Genomic DNA, 17,129 nt, shown 5'->3' with positions numbered 1-17,129 from the left:
AACATGGGTATAATTTCTCATCTCCCCATGTTTGGTGTCTACAAAATAGTCTCACCCCTAACTTAGGTCCTTTTCCACAATCATGCACCAGAACCCCAGTGCTTTCTCCATCCTTTCCCATCCACTCCTTCCCCTGAGGTCTTTGCTTTGGTGAAATGTACCAACACCACCGCCACCACCACCACCCCAAAGTCCACATTTCACCTTGTGTTGTAGGGAAAATTTTATTATTACTTTCTTTTTATTATGTAATGTCAAAGAATCTTTCTTTTTTTAAGGGAGAAGGGGCTCTTAATTGTTTTATTGGCATGCACCATTATAAACAGGTGCCCATAGCAGCATGGGAGCTGGGTGAGGGTGAAGGGGGTCATTAAGCAAGGGCAGGTAGGGATCTCTACTGATAGTACAATTTCAGGTTCATGCAGCCGTGGATCTCATAGTCACCCAGAGACACGTGGTCCTTGAAGATGGGGTACTACTTCTTAAGGATGATCTTATTCCAGCAGGTGCCCATTGGGGCCACGATCAGTTTCCTCAAGTCCCTGATGGTGTCATCTGTGTTGTACTTCAAAGCGGACCTCCTTCCCCACTTTGTTCATCCTGTCAGTTGCTTGAAGCCTGAGCTGGGGATGGCCACCGCTGGGACCAGGAGCCCAAAGAATCATAATATTAGTGTCATGGAGGTATTTTTCCAATAAATAAAATTCACAATAATGTTGAATATCAATGTGTATATAGAACTCAGATTCTTTTTATATTTTTAAATTTTTTATTTATAAAAAGGAAACATTGACAAAACCATAGAATAAGAGGGGTACAACTTTGCACAATTCCCACCACCAGACCTCCGTATCCCATCTCTCCCCTGATAGCTTTCCTATTCTTTAACTCTCTGGGAGTAAGGACCCAAGATCCTTGTGGGATGCAGAAGGTTGAAGGTCTGGCTTCTGTAATTGCTTCTCCGCTGAACATGGGTGTTGACAGGTCGATCCATACTCACAACCTGTCTCTCTTTTTCCCTAGTGGGGAGGGTTCTGGGGAAGCAGAGCTCTAAGGCACATTGGTGGGGTTGTATGCCCAGGGAAGTTTGGTCGCACCCTGCTAGCATCTGGAACCTGGTGGCTGAAAAGAGAGTTAACATTCAAAGCCAAACAAATTGTTGAACAATCATGGACCTAAAGTCTGGAATAGTGCAGATGAAGTGTTGGGGGGGTCCTCCATTTTTTAGATAGCTAGTGTCATATTTTAGTTATATTTCAAAGAGCCTGTAGCTATCCTAGTGTTTTTTGTTTTGTTTTGTTTTGTTTTGTTTTGTTTTGTTTTTCTTTGTCAGAGTCTGTAAACTGATATGCAGGTAGATCCTAGTTATTGTCTGGGGAGATGATGTCATGGCTGGGAAAAGGACCAGAAAGCTGGATCAGGGAAGAGAGTAGCTCCCTAATATGGGAAAGGGGTATAAATATTGTTGACTGTAAACCCTGTCGCTTTGATGTGATCTGGGACCCATAATTAGATAGGAGCCTGTGTGACCTCTGTATCCCTGTAGACCTGAGCTCACATTCTGTGGTTATGAGTAGGAACTTCCATGCTGCCTCAGTATTGACTCATTGGATAAAGACAGTCAGAAATTGAGAGGGAAGGGGGGGTGATAGGGAGGGAGAGAGACAGACACCTACAGCACTGCTTCACCACTCGTGAGCTTCCCCCCTGAAGGTGGGAGTCAGGGGCTCAAACCTGGGTCCTTGTGCACTGTAACATGTGCGCTCAAGCAGGTACTCCACTGCCTGGCACTGTTCTTGATTTTTTTTAATTATATATTTATTTATTAGTTGTCATCAAAGCCTTGCCACCTCTCCAGATTCAAAGGAGGTCTCGAAACTTTACATCAGGCTCAACCTGACGCTGTTGTCTGGCTACGGAAGAAGGGCAAATGCTAGAAGAAGAAGAAAGCCTTGCCACTCTAGGGTGACATTCTCAGATACACAAAGAAGCAGAGAGACAGTGAAAGAGACCATAACACTGTGAAGCTTCCTCCCATATGTGGGGACTATACTTGAACCTGGGTGGCACACATGGCAAAGCAGCACACTACCCAAGTGAACTCTTTTGCCAGCCCAAGTTCTTGAAGTTTTTTTTTTCTTTAATCATTTTTCACTGTGTGTGGAGGGAGGGGTTAATTGTTAACAGTGTAAACATTGACACATGGGTACAATTTCGTTCTGCACCAGGACTCCAGGGAACTCAGATTCTTTTAAGATGAGAAGGATGAGAAACAACCCATAGGAAAGAGACAAGAGATCATATGCTTTATTTTTCTTCCTGCTGACATGAACCAGATTATCGGGTCTATTCTATTTTATAAAATGAAATTATTGATGAATGACAATTAGAAAAGCCAACAGCAAGTTTAAAGAGAGACTACAAATTCCTGCTACACTCAAGAAACAACCAATGTTTCAGATAGGAATGGTTTCTTCTCCTTGTAAAGATTTCCAAATTACTGGCATTACTGTTTTGTCACCATGAGATCATAGTTTTTTTTCTTACACATAATGGGTATGTGATTTTTTTTTTTTTTACCTAGAATCAAATTCAACTGAGCACATTATCATTAAGCCACAACCTGCTCAGATTCATTGCCCATCTGAATTTTCCTTGCAAAATTTCTTTAAGGAAATGAAGTAGCTTTCCAGCAAGATAGCCTGTGCATCTTTTGTCAGCTATACTAGGATTCCCTTTTAAGTTGAACAGGTTTTTCTGTCCACTGCTCATAGTTCTATCACTGTGAATTTCTAGACAATGTTTTTCCATTTGATATTACCTACAAACACTGTCATTAAGTTAATTTTCTCTAGATGCTTTGACTTCCATATACAATACTTTGCAGCTTGCTGCTTGTCACAATTCATTTTTTAAATTTTATTTTTTCATTTATTCCTTTTGGATACAGACAAAGAGAAATTGAGAGGAAAAGGGAAGAGAGAGAAAGAGACTCAGCACTGCTTCACTACTTGTGAACTTCCCCCTGCAGTTGTGGACCTAGGACTTGAATCTCACTAATCTTCCTGTCTCACAAATTGTGAAGACAAAATAATACCACTAGTGAACACCATCATTTTTTTTAATATTTATTTTATTTATTTATTCCCTTTTTGTTGCCCCTGTTGTTTTATTGTTGTAGTTATTATTGTTGTTGTCGTTGTTGGATAGGACAGAGAGAAATGGAGAGAGGAGGGGAAGACAGAGAGGAGGAGAGAAAGATAGACACCTGCAGACCTGCTTCACCGCCTGTGAAGCGACTCCCCTGCAGGTGGGGAGCTGGGGTTCGAACCGGGATCCTTATGCCGGTCCTTGTGCTTTGCGCCACCTGCGCTTAACCCGCTGCGCTACAGCCCGACTCCCAACACCATCATTTTCTTAACTCTTTGTATTGCCCATGTGCATATTTGAACCTAAGGGGGGAAAATCAACTAATTATAACTAAGAGTGCAAGTTTATTGTGATAACCTCACCACCTTGTTGCCTCATATTATATTTGCTTTGAATCAAGATCCCTTCTTTTCACATCTATTAACTCAGGAAATATTTTTAATCCTGCTTTTTTGGATCAAAGATATTTATTCATTTTGATAGACTTGACCCTCTATTTCTGCTTATGATGATACTTTTAATCCTGATTTTAACACTTGGTATAATCATTATTATTCTTTCAGTCATTTACAAATCCAATAAAATATTCACTATTTTCATAGATGATAAATTAGTAACCCAGGCTCAATTATGTTACTGAGAATCTCACAGATGGATAAGGAACATGTAGACAGATCCTTACACTTTTTAGGGAATGCAACTAGTTAAGGATCTTCTAGTTAATGTTGTCAATAATTTCTATTTCTACTTCATGTTCAGAAAACTAACCTAAAAAATTTTAGGAGGAAAATTTAGATAACCATAAAATATTTTGGGTGGAAATTTCTAAATCATCTAGTGTCCTTTCAAGCAATATTTTAAAAACTCAAATGTCAATAACACTATACTCTAGATGAATATTTAGTGTTTTTCAACTCCCTTGCAGAATTGCAAGTCTCCTAAAGAAAAACAAAAATCAATTCAGTGTGATTATTTTCATTAGAGAAGCAAATAACTTTCTCTGAAAACAATGTGAAGTCTATATAAGCATCAATAGAAAGCAAATGTGAATTATGGTTGAGATTGTTGGCAAGTAAAAGACTTACTAAAAAAAAAATGTGGTCCACATTCCAAAGCCGTGCCAGGTCTATGAATTAGCAGATGATGAATGAGGATTTGTAGATGAAAATAGAACTTAGAACCAAATAGAGCCAGGCAGTGGTGCACCTGGTTAAGTGCGCACATTACAGTACACAAGGATCCAGGTTCAAACCACTGGTCCCCACTTGCAGAGGGATAAAGTGGCATGAGTGGTGAAGTACGACTGCAGGTGTCTCTTTCCTTCTTTATCTTCCCCTCCTATCTTCAGTTTTCTCTGTCTCTATCCAGTAATAAATAAATCAAAAATATTTTAAAAAACATTTCTAAAAACAAGCAAAAATATTTTACCATATTCACATGTGACAAGTTGATTTGTTCTCAAAACCCAGGGGAACAAATTCCAAATGGCAGTGAGTAGAGACCCCAGCAGGTGGAAAAACTAGTGCTTCTCCAGGTGAGTCCTTCTCTGGCATTCAGGTTCACACATTCCAGCTTGCTTTGAGATTTTTCCAAGTTCCACAGAATCTGGGGCTCCAATTCAGAAAGCCAGTTCATCCATTATTCATCATTACTTCACACCAAATTTCTAATTTAGCATCTGACCTGGAAAAAGAAAAGGCTGTTCCTTTAAATTGGAGGAGTTATACAATAATGTGATGGCAGGTAACACAAAGTGACAGATTAAAGGAAGGGCACCAGTTGAGATTTTAAAATTTTAATTTTAGACATATTTTAACATACACACAAAAATTTACTTGCCAACCATTCCTAAATACTCAAATCTCCATCTGTCAAAATAATAATTGTCAAGGGAAAAGGCATTAGAAACTGGTGTAAATTACTATCATGCTTTCTAATACAAAGTCTGACTTCCCACTAACTTCTTACTAAAGGCAAGCTGAGGTTTTTTTTTTTTTCTTGTTTGTTTGTTTTGTTTTTACTAACTGAAGTTTAAGGAAAAAAAACAGTTTTGCTAAGAGAAATGAGACTGAACCAAGTTAATCCCATGGTGCAAATATACTTCTTTTTTTTTTTATCTTTTTTAATTAATTTATTTATTAGAGACAGCCAGAAATTGAAAGGGAAGGGGGTGATAGAGAGGGAGACAGATACAGAGACACCTGCAACACTGCTTCACCACTCTGAAGCTTCTCCCCTGCAGGGGGGGGGGGGAAGTGCACTTAACACGTGTGCCACCACCCGGCCCCCGCTTTTTAATTTTTAAAGATTTATTTTACATTATTTTTTCACAGTTTTTTATTAGTATTATTGATTTAATAACTATGGCAAATACACTATTCTTTCTTTTGGTCCTAGGATGTCTAATAGTTCTATAAGCAATACTATTAGGTGGTTTTCAGCTGAGTGTGTTTTTATGACAGGGTCATGCTCAGCCTGTGGCAGCACATATAATGAGTGAAATGCAAATGCTGGAAGTGTTTGCTGTTGCAAGTTAAAGAGGATCTATTTACAGACCAGAGAGTAGGGCTACAACTTTCTGAGAAGAGAAGGCTCCTTGAGCCTATGGAACTTACTGTTGCTATTGTCATTTTAAATAATAGGACCACACACAGCTGTGTTAATTGCCAGGAGGCAGGTCTGAGAAATTCTTTTAATTGGGATAAATGGATTTGTCCCCTCAGTTTTTAGCTTACTGTCAGAGTTTCCATTGTCTTCTCTGAAGCTGGCTCATTTAAGAACCAGGTTGAAAGCTGTGTGCAGTGAATATAAATGATCCCAAGCTGAGGGACCCTCTGCAGATAGACACAGGTAGTCTTATTACCAATGCTAATAACACTCTGCTTGTCAAGTGTTGGGGCTGCATGTGTCCTGGGTTTTGACATCTCTGCACTTCTGCAAGTTGTATACAGATGTGCAAAGGGTCTTGACTCACAGAGAAAATATCCACACTGATTCTTAACAGCAAGACAGAAAGTTATGCCACTGGATGATAAACATAGAAGTGTATGATCTGTGGACTGGTGGAAATGTCCATTGCACCATTTCTGCTACACAAGAGTCCCTGTGGCTGATTAAATCCCAGGCAGTCAGATGAAAAACTGAATAAGTAATCTAAATTATAAATCTAGTCAGCAATGAAAAATAAAGCAAAACCAGTGAAGTCTCTTTAATAGAAGTTGGTTATTTTTTAAAATATATAGAGTAAATGAGCTACTGTGCTTTTTTCAGTAGCTAAAATTAAACTAAGGACCACTGAAAGGTTTCCACTTGCATGTATTAGTAAAATAAATTCAACCAAATTATCTATATAACTTTCTACTAATTCAAATATATACTATATTATATATTGCTATATATTATAAAAGTGTTTATTACATGAACTTTGTTTTTGAAGGTCATATATATATATAGTGGTTATATATGGAGGTAGGAATGGGGACACAGATCTTTGGTGATAAGAGTGGTGAAAAATTAATTAAATAAATAAGTAAAGCTACTCAAAGTTTATGAAATCAGTACTATAAATCTTTGATCTAACACACACACACACACACACACACACACACGCACACGCACACACACACACACACACACACACGACTAAATACTTATGAACCAAGCAATGCCCTGCCCTGGGTTCTGGAGATAAATGAAAATTATATTAGAAAGTTAGAGATTTTGCATATCACCCTCCATAGTAGAGAGATACATGACTGCAAATCAGTGTGAAAATTGGGACCTGAGGTCAGGAAAGGAATGTGTCAGTTAAGATGAGAGCTTGAGCTTTATCTTTAAATAAACCAGATTTCAAATTACAACTCTGCTGTTTACTATTCAAGTCCTTTGAACAACTTGGGGATTGTTCAAGACATGACAGAATTCAAATTTTAAAATTGTATGGATGAGGTGAAACAATGTGTATAGACGCAGGAAAGAGAGTTTGCTCTTATGACAGTAAAGAAAGTCTACATCAACTCAAAAGCAAGTTCACTCTACTCAGTATTTCCCTGTCTCTAAGAAAAGAAAGCCGTGTATCACAGGTATTGATTAGGAAACACGATAATGTGGAAATTATCAAGAAAGTTTAAAAAGGTACTTGAGGCAACCCACACACAAATGATTCCCAACAAGGTTACCTGAATTCCTAGAAAACACAAGGAACTCCTATGCGCCTGTCACCTATAAAACTCACCAATAAATTTTATGTTGCCATATTTATTCTATTATTCTAAATCAGTCAAGAGTAATTTGGAGAGTATACATAATGTCCCACTTGCCTATAAATGCTTAGGTATATATTTCCTAAGAGCTAGTACATTCTCTTACATAATCACAGGTCACACAATATGATAATCAAAACCAAGAAATTCAGTATCATACACACTATCATCTGGGGCCAGGTGGTGGCATACCTATTATCATGTGTAAGGACCCTGTCCCCATCTAGAAAAACTTCGTAAGTGATGAAGCAGTGTTGCAGCTATCTCTTTTTTCCTCTCCCCCCTCTCTCTTTCTTCTCTGTCAAAAAAAAAACACTGCTGGATTGGTTGTGCAGGCACTGAGCTCCAGTGATTACTCAGCGGCAAAAAACCAAAAAAAAAAAACTATAATCTAATCACACAGTTCATATTGAATTTTCAGCAATTGTTTAAATAATATTCTTTACATCTTACAACTCTTTTTTGACTGATTCAGAATTCTCTTCAGTATCACATACTGCATTTGGTGTCATTTTTGTTTCCTTTAATCTGGGAAGCCACATCAACTTTTCATTCTGAAAACCAAAAGCTATTTTTATTTAACGTCAATGTTCAATATGATTTGTTTGATGTTTCCTCATGATTAAGTTCAGGTCAGGTATCTTGGACAAGAAGAAAAGAGAAATGTTGATGTCTTTTTCATGGTATCACGTTAGAAGGCACATGAAATAAATTTGCTCCAATACTGGACATGCTGTTTTGATCATCTAGTCTGATAAATAACCTATCTTACATTCTAACTTATCTTATCCTGCCTTATATTTTATCAAAAACCTTTTTGTAATTGAAAGCAATTTATTAGGATATGGTTATCCTAATTTTCATACAACTTTCATATGTCTTTAGCATTCTTTGACTTTATTTATTTCTACATTTATTAACTACCAATCTATGGTTAATAAATTTTATATTCTTCCCCGTTTATTAATTCAATTACTTATCTGTGCTAATATGAACCCATACAACCTTGTTTCATTTAATGGATTTTCTAGTACATTACCATTATCATTGATCCTAATGTTCAAAATATTCCAGGTTTGATTAGAGAGTCTTCCTTCCAAATAGGTCATGTGTTCTTTACTATAACTCCATAACTCTTTTAATGGTTCCACACAAATTTCCAGGCTCTTCTAATATTTGTGTCTCAATATTCTAGTTTCTCTTCAGATCATATGTCTTTTGTCTTTAATATTTGTGTTCCATAATGAAATCATTCATATCTCTAAAAGGTCCTACTTCCTGCTAGTGGAGAATTGTGTGAAGTAAACACTATGTGGGCACAGTTTTGTGTGCTGTTCTAGGGCCTCTCAGCCATTTAACAGATACATATATATAGAGAGAGAGGGAGTCCATGCTTTACGTTGAAGTCATTGATAGAGGCACACGACTTAATTATTCACGAGGCCCCTACTCTTCCACCTTCTTCTCCCACTTCTTCCCCAGAGTCCTTTGCTTTCATGCAAAATACCATGCCTAGTGCACATTTCACTTTGTGTTTTTCATCCCTGACCCTATTTATTATGTCCCACATATAAGTGATATCATTTGGTATTTATTCTTCTCTTTTTGGCTTATCTTACCTAACATGATGTTTTCTAGTTTGATTTAAGATGTTGCAAAGGAAACAGTTCATTTTTAACATCTGAGTAGTATTCTGGTTTTATTTTATTTTATTTATTTACTCCCTCGAGTTGCCCTTGTTGTTCCATTGTTTTAGTTATACTTGTATTCATCGTTGTTGGATAGGATAGAGAGAAATGGAGAGAGGAAGGAAAGACAGAGAGGGGTAGATAAAGACATCTGCAGTCCTGCTTCACCACCTGTGAAGCAAATCGCCTGCAGATGGGGATCCAGGGGCTGGAACCGGGATCCTTCTGCCGGTCCTTGCATTTTGTGCCACGTGTGCTTAACCCACTGCGCTACCGGACTCCCCAGCTGAGTATTATTCTATCATGTATGTATATTCCACAATTTTTTAGCCATTCATCTGTCTTTTGACATCTGGTTTGCTTAAGTATGCATTATGTGTATTATTATTATGAATTCAGTCAAAACCACAATATACATTTAATTGTTATCCTCAACTTTTATATATATTTTAATTTACAGACTCATCTGCCATTATCGTTTTCAAATCTATTCATTTGATTAATCCTAGAATTTGTAGATAGTAGTTCTAGAAATATTAAACTACCTTACCACACAAAAGAAATCTCCTAGGAGTAGAGCAGTAGCGCAGCAGGTTAAGTGCAGGAGGCACAAAGCGCAAGGACCAGCGTAAAGATCCCAGTTCTAGACTGTTGTTTTTGATGGGCTGGCTTCATGGGCGGGTAACAGATGACCCGGGACTCATGGCTGGGTTGTACGCAGTATCTCTTTATTCATGCAGGACGCAGCGCAATCTATACCAAGCTAAGCTAAACTAAAAACTACAAACAATCTTGTCCTTATAAATATACTAGCCCAGTAGGGTGGGAACAGGATGCTACGCAGAGAGGGTGGAGAGAAAAGTGACTGGTGAAAATCAGGGTATGACAAGGAGAGGGGGCGGAGCAGGCAAGAATTCTACCACTGAACCACCAATGCCCTGGAGGGAGGGTGGTGCTTGTTAACGGAGGTTATGTTAAACAGAATACAGTGTTATGTAAATAGAATGCAGGGGGGATTAAACCAAATGAAACAGAAGGGGTTTTTAAAAGCAGAATTAGAAGCATACCAATACTAGACCCGGGCTCCCCACTTGCAGGGGAGTCACTTCACAGCGGGTGAAGCAGGTCTGCAGGTGTCTATCTTTCTCTCCCCTTCTTTGTCTTCCCCTCCTCTGTCTATTTCTCTCTGTCCTGTCCAACAAGGACAACAACAATAACACCTACAACAATAAAGCAACAAGGGCAACGAAAGTGAATAAATAAATAAATAAATAAATTTCCTAATCGGGTTTCAACATTTGTTTTTCTTTTCTTTTTTTAAAGATTTTATTTATTTATTAATGTGAAATGTAAGAGAGAGAAAGAACCAGACATCACTCTGGTACATGGCTGCTGGGGATTGAACTCAGGACCTCATGCTTGAGAATCCAGTGCTTTATCCACTACACCAGCTCCCAGACCTTTGGTTTCAACATTTGTATATAGGTTTTTTAAATTAAATTTTATATACTGTGAAATACATGCAATTATCATATAATTTGATGAGTTTTGACATCTGCATATTTTCATTTACAGTTTTATAAATATAGAGAATGTTTATCACATTTCTTAAGACCCTTTATGCTCTAGCCAAGTAAATTCCTCTTTATGTTTTTATATATCAATTCTCTGTTTTGTCTGTGTGTGTATGTGTGTGAGTGTGTATTTTAACCATAAATTATCTCTTCTTTTATTAATTTTACCTGTGTGAAATCATGGAACTTACATCCTTTTGTCCCCAGCTTCTTTTGCTCAGAATGTATGTGAAATTCATACATGTAAAAGTTGCATGACTTTATTCTAACTTGTTTTATAAATTGTTCTATTAATGAGTATTTGGAATATCTCTAGTAGGAGCTATCATGAATTGAGTTGGTATGGACATTCATATATAAATACTCTTTAAGGATACATCTTGATTTGTCTTTCAAAAGTAGCTGGAATATAATTGCTAAGTTATAAAATAGTTATAAATTTAATTTCATAAAAACCACCTAACATTTTTATTAGAGTGATTATAGATAGCACATTCCCAAAGTATAACATCAGTCATTTCCATTTAAGCATATTTCTATTTGAGAAATTTAAAAGGAAGAGCATAAGGAGAGTTGGAGGAGAAAAACAAGAACTATCTATATCTGATATTTCTTCATCTGAAAATAATCTCAAATTTCACTTCTAGAAAATAAAATTTTAGTTTGTTCCTCTTGGTTTCATGTTGATTGCAGTCCTCAAGGTTAAGATTCTTTGTTTTAAAAAAGAAATTACATTTTTGGAAAAATAAAAGAGACTATTCTTAGGCCTGTTTTTTATCATTTCATACTTTCACCCTGTTCAAGCTCAGGCAGTAGAGACATCAATGCTCCTTCTCATATGTTAAATGTAAATAATTTGTTTTAGAATGCTGCAATGCTATTATATTATAGCTATCTTATGAATGTGTTCCAGCACGTATGGTAACAGGATTCCAAATTCCTTTATCTTATGTAGCAAGGATGACAAAAGTTCTTCCATGTCTCAACGGAATTAAGATGTCAGTTGGTATCAGTGCTATTTTAAATTTCTAGTATCATCTTCTACTTTGAAATCCCTTAGTGCTCTCTATTTATGTTACCTGAAAACACTCTAATCTTACAAACTATGAAAGATTGGAAAGAAATACTAAACACATAGTTACTGTTCATCATAATAATGAATAATCAAAATACAAAGCAAAAAGATTTGTAATTTGGTGAATTCACATACTTTGAACATTACAGATACTTAAACTCGTCTAAATGAATAGATGAATGAAGTGTTGGAGTTCCAGGAGACTGGGGGAAGAATCTAGTTAAACCTTCATTTTTTTAAAGGAAAAACTCATATTTGGTCATTTGGGATGAATTGTCCCAAAGTTTTAATAATAAACACATCAGATAATCCTCTTTTTATCTGTATCACTTATTTTATTGTAGTGCTTTCTTTTTAAGTCAAATTCACATGCATACATGACTTCACTGCTCCCAGCAGCTTTTTCATTAAGTATATATATATATATATATATATATATATATATAGAGAGAGAGAGAGAGAGAGAGAGAGAGAGAGACTGGAAAAGGGGAGAGGCACCACAGCATCAGAGCTGTCTCCAGTGCTGCAGCACATCTCATGTGGGGCCAGAGTTGAACCAGAGCTGTGCATGTGGCAAAACATAGACCCTACCTAGGGAGCTATTGCTTCAGTCCTATTTTATGTAGTTTTGTCTAAATATCCACTTATATGCAGTCATAAATTAATATATTTTTCTATTCACAGGAACAAATTAATGCACATCTCTAAGTTTGCTAGGCATGATGTGTAAGTAGCATGGATACAGAATGGAACAAAACTTACTATTTATGCTTTAAGAATTTAGAATCTGCCAAAAATGATATATGTAAAAATAATTAAATACTTGCTAAAACAAACAGTTATAAAGACAAATTAGTTCTATCTGCAAAATATTAGGAACTGTTCCTCGGGAATAAGAGTATGATAGACTTAAAACATGGGAGGATTCCAATCAGAGAACACAGACAAGCCCTGAGGTACAACATCTCAGATAATACTTGGGGAGCATGGACTATTTATAAGAGGAATAGCAGAGTTGAGATAAGAAATGTGCTGCAGACCTGGACTGTTGAAACCCTGGTGAGGATTCAGACTCAAGGAAAAATGGAAACTTCAAAGGCTATTTCAGCAGCATAACCCAGATTAAAGTTTTTGAAAGATAACAGTTGACTGTGAGAAAGATAAAGTTAAGAGTAGAGACAGAAGCAGAGAATGGAGTTAAGAGATTAATGCAGGACTCCAGATGACAGAGGATAAGGACTAAGACTCAGACAGTGTCAAAGGAGAAAAAAAAAAAAGGAAATTCAGTCCTTGGTAGCTGGTTGGATGGGGCTAAACGTCAAGGTTTGGGGAGCATGGATATAAAGATATATGAAGTATGGGGGGGTCTTCTGGGATGACTTGTTAGATTACACTTTATGCTGCTAGTCTTAAAAGATAGGATACATTAATGTTATACATTAGTAAAGGTCAAAATTCCTGCAATGCCTTCAAAGATTGCATGACATCATTCAAATTATCTCTGACCCCTTTCCCTATGACTACAGACACCCTCATTACCAGCTCAGCTCAAAGCGCGCTGATGGGCGAGCTGTCCCTCAAGGAATGCAAGGCACATTCAAATCTGTGGTTCCTTAACCCAACTACATAAAACTAGTTTTTTCTTTTGCTCCTGTTCCCAATCATTGCTACCCTTCAATTAATTTATCTTGCTCAAGATGGAAAATCACTATCCAGAAGAGTACATGACTTATACCCTGACACCACATCTAGTGCTGTAATATTTCTCTCTCTGTATATACATATGCATATGCATGTACATATACAGAAGTTAAAAAAGAGAAAAATGCTAACTTGAGAATGATTAAATCACACACACACACACACACACAAGCTCTCAGTGCAGTATAGAAAACAAAAAATTATCTTAGGCACTTATTTATCACTATAACTATATATGTGTGTGTGTGTGTATAATTAATGCTTTTCTAACGGATTGTTCACACTATCAGAAATACAGTTATTGTCCATTTTTACTGTCTCCCTGGACATGTCTAGTAGTTGATCAATAAATATTTGTTGAATACAAGTTTGTATGCATGCAAAAATGATGGAAACTAGATCAGTAAGATTTCCTTAAGGAAAAACACTCATGTTTAGAAATTTTTGAAAGTCTCTTCTTGTAAATCTGAGAATTTATATTCTATATCCCAGAAAAAAAAAAACCACAAAAGGAAAACTGCCACTTATCCTCTTTACTTAATTCTAGATAATGATTTTGACTTTGAGTTTACTTCAGATTTTTCACTCTCATCTTCCTCGTGGTTCTCAGAATGTGGAAAAATTCAACAAGGTTTACAGAATCAATAAATTTTTTTTTCATGGTACTACATCTTTCTTCTTAATAGCATTATTGAAATTATAGTTTGGGTCTCTACATAAATTCATTCTTAGTTCTATTCAGGAATTTTTAAAGAACTTACTACTTTCCCTCCTTCAAATTACTATTCCTGTCTCTAATCTCTGAAAATTTAAAAATAAGACAGATACTTTTTCATTTTTTTTTAGTTTTCTTTACCATCTAGACCTCTAAATCTAATCACGCAGCTATTCTCGGGATAAAGGAAATAAGAAGTTTCCTATAAAGGTAGTACATGTTATAGTTTTATTCAAATGTTTCAACATATAGCCATGTAATGTAAAATTAAATTAATACTAAAAAGTATGTTATTATAGGGTTAAAAGTGCAAAGAAGAAAGTATAATCATTGAGCTAACACCTGTTTCAAGCCCTGAAGCTAAGCATTCACTGTGTTACTCTTCTTCACACAGATTACTTGGAACTATAAAGTGAAGTCTGTTAACTTGCCAGTACTACAAAGAAATAATTTAAATGCAATTCTGATGTGAAAATATAGAAATGTTTTTATATGGGGAGGGATAAATTTTCTAGTAAATTAGGCTAAATGATCCCTAATTTTTTTTTCTTTGAGCACTGATATAAAATCGGTTTAGAAATCTATTCACCAGTATTTGCCTATTGACCAAAGTAACATCAAAATAATGCAATTTAAATTACTGTTCACTTTCTTTTTTTTTTTTTTTTGCCTCCAGGGTTATTACTGGGCCTCAGTGGCTGCACCACAAATCTACTGCTCCTGGAGGCTACTTTTTCCCCTTTTGTTGCCCTTTTTTTTTATCGTTTTGGTTATTATTATTGTTGTTGTTGTTGATGTCGTTGCTGGATAGGACCGAGAGAAATGGAGAGAAGAGGGGAAGACAGAGAGGGGGAGAGAAAGATAGACACCTGCAGACCTGCTTCACTACTCGTGAAGTGACTCCCCTGCAGGTGGGGAGCCGGGGGCTCTAACCCGAATCCTTAAGCGGGTCCTTGCACTTCGCTCCATGTGCGCTTAACCCGCTGCACTACCGCCCGAACCCCTTTCACCTTATTCTTATAGCCAAAAGTAAATAAAGATAAAGCACATCACCAATACAAACTGAAAGGTAACTATTGAGCTAGAAAGGCACAGATTCAAGACCTAACCACAGTTAGAAGTTTCCCAAGCCAAATCCTGACAAATATTTGGAGTTTCAGTGACAAAATTTAGACATATGGATAAGCTATGGTTTAACTTAATATTATATCAAATATGAACAGTATGCCTAGTATAAACTTAGATATTCACAGCATGCTTTGTCATCAGAAAAGCACGCTATTATTACCAAATTAAGATGTGTAAGTATGCTTGTGCCCTGCCCTTCAGCTTCAAAGCAGAATTTCTGGGGATCAGAACATCAACACTACAGTCATCAGTAATCCCCGTTAACCCCTGCATTCCAGTGAACTATCCATATAGGGCAATGTCATGGCCTGTGATTCACAGCCAAGGGACTTGCCAGAGAAAGCAGATGCTGGAACACCGTAGGTCACAAACAGTGAGCCTCTTATGGGCAAGAGAGCAAATGGCCCATTCTTCTCCTCTGCCAAATACATCTAATGTGAAGCAAGAGATTAAAGTTCTCCCTGGGATAAAGTCCACTGCATTACCACCTATTAATAGAACTCAAGGTAAAAAGAACTATATAAGATGATTGATTACAAGAGCTGATGAACTTGTATAATCTAGCTTTCTAGATTAAAATGACTATAATGCCTCAAAGACAGTAAAGTTCAGGCAGAAAGGGAGCCCTATAGTCTTTATTTCTATCCATTTCTGAGGGCAATTTTGCATTGATTAATAGTTCTGCATCAGACTGTGACTGCCCTGTTTTGAAATCTGGCTTCTGCTTTATATTACGAGTATGAATCTAGGTCACTTGATTTTAGCTTCAGCGATGAGAATCAGATCACATACTGTTTAACAGGTATTGCGATCACACAAGATAGGTGTTTAATAAATGCTATTTATATAAATTATATTACTGATTCTCCATATAAAACACAGTATGAATGCTATTACTACTAGGAAGGAATGAAAATATGAAGACAGTATTATTTTAAGAGGTTAATGCTCTTCTTCCTTTGGAAAAGCAAAAGCACCTTACTCTCTCTGATGTATGAAGCTCCTTGAGCATCCCACCCTACCCCCAATATGACTATATGCTTGACCAGACACTGCTGTCAGTAACCAATACTACTCCTTAACTTACAAAACTTCACAATCTGACCTGCATAAGTTAACCTACTAGGAAGAGAAACCAGGTTCACAGCCTATAGAATGGCTATTTTATCTCAATTTCAATTATTCTGATTTTAGTCTAATCTGCTTTCAATTAGTATAAATCAAGGATCTGAGTTTATAAAATGCAGTAACTAGATTTAACAGACACTTATATCATGTGGCACAAGTTTATAATTAGGACAGGCCTGAGGCAGGTTTGGCAAACATGTCTCCTCTTTCTTTTTTTACCCTTCATGTTCTTAATGCTTCACATAGGCCATAACCCTCCTGTCTATGAACATTTGCAAGTTCCCTGGCTATAGCTCACTGGCACTAGTGCTATGAAAAGAAACTGATTGACTCTCCCTGAAATACTATAACAGAATGATGTGTGATCCTTCCCAGGCATATTGACATTCAAATATGGTCAAGAATCTAACAAGGAAATTCAGGTCTTATTTTTTGTTTGTTTGTTTGTTTTGGTTGGTTGGTTTGCTTTGCTTTGCTTTGTTTTGTTTTGCAGCTCCTGGCTAACTCCACCCACCCTGCTCTCCAAATGGTAAGAAATAGTGGCAGAGAGGGGGGAAAAACAACAAAAATACTCAAGTGTCCTCCACTGCCTTTCTTGAATCTGTCTTGAAAGCCTGGGGAAACAAGCACACTGGGTAGGGACACAGACCTTAGGTGGTGGAAATGGTGTTAATATACACTCCTATTAACTTATGATCTTATAAATCA

The 17,129-nt window shown here is 36.7% G+C and overlaps 1 long non-coding RNA gene across 1 annotated transcript in view; it reads right to left on the bottom strand.

Moving 5' to 3' along the window:
• Positions 1-216: 216 nt before the first annotated feature.
• The window catches only part of LOC132540242 (uncharacterized), a 38,254-nt gene continuing 21,341 nt past the window's right edge, over positions 217-17,129 (bottom strand). Inside the window, exon 2 of the long non-coding RNA XR_009551449.1 lies at positions 217-639. This is a non-coding gene — a long non-coding RNA (uncharacterized LOC132540242). The remainder of the gene's footprint in view (positions 640-17,129) is intronic.

Source organism: Erinaceus europaeus, chromosome 9 (assembly GCF_950295315.1).
Source record: "Erinaceus europaeus chromosome 9, mEriEur2.1, whole genome shotgun sequence".
Lineage (NCBI taxonomy): Eukaryota > Metazoa > Chordata > Mammalia > Eulipotyphla > Erinaceidae > Erinaceus > Erinaceus europaeus.
The sequence above is the reverse complement of the archived record's forward strand: the minus strand, read 5'-3'. Positions and strand labels throughout refer to the sequence as shown.